Raw genomic sequence first — 3,942 nt, forward strand, 5'->3', positions numbered from 1 at the left:
AATTAATGTTTGAAGTACCACCAATGGGTGGTTCCTTCCCAAGATTTTCAAGTGTATATGAAACATACTACACATTTACCTATTTTACAGTTGTAAATTACATTAAATAAATAATTTAAAAAAAAATTGAAAATTTAAGAATTAATTCATTAACTTACTCAGTAATAGAACAAAAAGTAATGATTTCATATCTGCTACTGAGTTCTTCAAAAATGTCTGCGAATATTTATATGGTGCTTACTGAAGATTATTTGGTGACGTCTGTGATTGTATCTGTTATCTCTTTGGAGGAAACTTATGAAATCATTTATCATATATATATTTTGCTACATTTATAATTTGTTTATCTTTAATCAGAAATGCATAACCTTTAGTATTATTATCAGCCAATTAGTGGAATAAAATAAAAACACAGCCACATCCCAGAGGTTTGGAATTTCTGGTAGAAATTTCCTTGCAGGAAGAAAGACGCCGTTAATGCAATAGTATCAAAAAGTGTGCGCCCCTCCCCTCAGAAAGAATCTTGTCGCTTGATCCTCAGTTGAGTGAAAATTAATTACAATTACTTTACTGTATAATACTGTAATTTGGAATTGCAGAAATACATTAACAATACCTAATAATTGTAATAATAATTGTTTGATGAACTATTGTAATTGTGTATTACACTCCTGATATATCCTGGCTTATCAACTGAGTCATTATTCACATCTGGGTTTATGATTATTATCATGAAATCTCTAATATTATTATTACTGTAGTAATTATCATGAATGAAGAGGGGAATTTATGAGCGTGGAGCTTTAGTTTCTAATTTTTGTTACCAATTAAGTTATTTCCCTTCCATATTTGGCCCTGTGATTCACACAATGAAGGAATAAATTTGAAAATATGAACTTTCTGAGAAAATAAAAATAAAATTACACAGTCAGGTTTTAAAAAATGCTAAGTTATCTTTACCTTTATAATGTTGCACATCACATGAAAGTGTATGGAATAAACTTCAAAATGACGCCTATTCCATTTCTTAAGCTAAATTAGGAAAGCGTTTGTAGCGATTCCAAATCTTGTTGTTTGGCCCATTTAACAGGATTTAACAGCTCTATAATTCAAAAACGAGTGGACATATCTAAATAAAACTTAACATTTTTCCAAGCCTGTAATGTTGCTGAGAGAGAAGTCCCCTGCCTTGCCTTCCACACGGGGGTGGCAAGGCTTCGCTCGCAGTTCTTCTGCAAAATATAAATATTGTAAATAGATATGAATATACTTTTATTTTATTGTTACATCATAATCATCTATCATTCCCTCTTCTATCGCTGTGCAGTGTGAGAATCCCGCTTATTGAGTCTGGCCCAATTGTCTCTCTCTCTTGAACCAACTCACTTCTCCTACTGCAGTCCATTCCATGCTTCTTGAATTCTTACACTGTCCTCCCAGGAGGCCTTCCTCTGGGTCTTTTCCCTTCTGTGCGGGTCACATAAGTCTTCCTGGAGCTTCTACCTGCATCCATTCTAAGAATATGTCCAAACCATCTTAGTTTGTACTCCTTCAGAATGGTCTGACGTCAAGATTAGTCCGTATGGTGGTGTTCCGTATCCTATCTCTCCATTTCTTTCTTTCTATTTTCCCACAGATACCTCATTTCTATGGTTTGCAACTGACTCCTATGTTTAGAGATGAGGGTCTAAGATTCTGAAGAGTAAGATAGGATAGGAAGGAAGGCCGATTTATAGACGGCTAGTTTGGTCTGCTTTGCCACCTCTCTTCTTCTCAGGAGATCCCTTGAACATCTTTCCTGTCGCTCTAATTCTTTGGGCCACTTACTCTCCAATATAACCACTTTCATTGAAATGAGCTCATAGACATTTAAAACTCTCAACCTGCTCTAATCTCTGTCCTCCAATCCTTAGTACCCTCATTATCCTTCGAAGTTTCTTCCTAAATCTCATGCATTTAGATTTTATTGTTACTTTAATTTAAGTTTCCTTGTTTCGCACATAATTTATTTGATTTTTTATATTACGTGATTAATTTTGTTTTCATTATGTTTTTTTATATAGACTCATGTTTTTATTTATACACATCAGGATAGTAATATTTCAACATACATAATAAATAATGGATCTATAATAATAATATTATAATATTTTTTTTGTTCTATCGAAAAAGATAAAACTTAAAATCTGTACCACTGCAACCCATGAAGAGGCAGAGGTTCAATAATTTCTAAGGAAGTAATGTTACTAAACCCACCGGTGATAAACAGTCACAACAAAACAGATTTTGTCAGAATCACGCTCGATCGCCAGATTTTTTCCCAATTTATGAGGCTGGGTGGGTCCCAAGAGGACTCCAGAACTGACATGGTTGACTCACGGCTAGAGTGTAACAGAAATCAACTTTCTGCCCCACCGGATGCGAACCTAGGTCTTTAGAGTTAGTATCATCGTGCCGTACCACAGTACTACTACGCTTCCTTTCTTTTCTTCTATTCCTGCATATAATGGAGGAGTATTTGAACAATAATCCTTAATGCTCTTAAATTAAAGCCTATTGTATTGAACCTCTTCAATAAAATAAATTCAGATTGTTGCTGAGCTTGTGAGCTACAAAGGTGTGCTGTGTTAACAAGCAATGCCCCAGTACAGGTTCAGTTCCATTGCATTGCAGTCGCACCATTGCAACTATGGATAGAAAGATCATTCCTTCTACCCGAGTTGTTACAGACTGCTGTAAGTATTGGTACCCTACTGGATAACAACAGACATCCAGCCCATTATTAGTTTCCATTTTCCTCAGCTGAACACTGTCTGTGTTAAATCGCTTCTTTTTACGGCTGTCAACTTTTTACTGCTTTTTATTTGCATTTAGAGTGGATTTTTGCAACGGAGTTGATTTCTGTAATATGTTTACGAACTTGTATACAACTTGGATTTATGTCAGTAGTGATAAAATACTTTTTTTTTATGTAGTATTTTTTTAGCTAACAACCCAACCAATCCTAACACTATCCTCACCATGTATACGTGCCGATGACTCGTATTTGCTAGCGATTAGTAATAACGTTTTTTTTGCATCCTATACTCTCCAATCCCATACCACAACCCTAGAAGTATAGTGCCGAAATTAGAGGATAAAAATAAATCTCAACAAATCCCATCAAATACCTAAGTTGTAAACCTACTGACTGCCCTACATTATCTAGTAAGACAGATCCGTTACCTTGGGGTTCATCTAAAGAAACGACTAACTTGGATTCCTCACAAAAGACTAAAACGATAGGAAACTTCACGTCGACTCCAACTATTACAGCACTTACTAGATAAACGTTGTAAATTTCCAATCCATTACAAAAGAATAATCTACATGACCACAATAAGGCCAATCTAGACATACGGAGTTGAGCTTTGGGCTCCACTAAACCTTCTAATTTCTATCGTATCCAATCCTTACAATCCAAAATCCTTCGTAAAATCCTCAATGCTTCTTACTTTTTCACAAATAGAATCATCCATAAAGACCTCAATGTTCCATATGTAACCGATCAAGTGCGATCAACCAGTCATCAATCCTTCCATTATGAACTCCATAACCACCCAAAACTCACTAGCTTCCAAACTTGTTTTCTCTTTACTGAATACATTATGTACAGTTGTAAATTTCAATAAAGATAAGAATTATAAAAAAAAAAATGTCAAATTTTATAATAAAAATTATATCACCCAACTTTTATCGACCACCCTACTTTGAGTTTAAATGAATCCTCATTCGTCCCATAACAGATATTTCTAAATTATTCACTGCAATACAGTCTCGTATTTTAAAACAAGCTTTTCAGTTGACATATTGACTTTAATTTTAACATTCTTCAGAAACGCACATTTAATAATATTTCTTGTAGCAAAAGAATGAAAGAAATAAAAAAAAAAAAGAAACGGT

Source organism: Halyomorpha halys, unplaced genomic scaffold (assembly GCF_000696795.3).
Source record: "Halyomorpha halys isolate HHAL.00 unplaced genomic scaffold, Hhal_1.1 Scaffold1565.1, whole genome shotgun sequence".
NCBI classification, from domain to species: domain Eukaryota; kingdom Metazoa; phylum Arthropoda; class Insecta; order Hemiptera; family Pentatomidae; genus Halyomorpha; species Halyomorpha halys.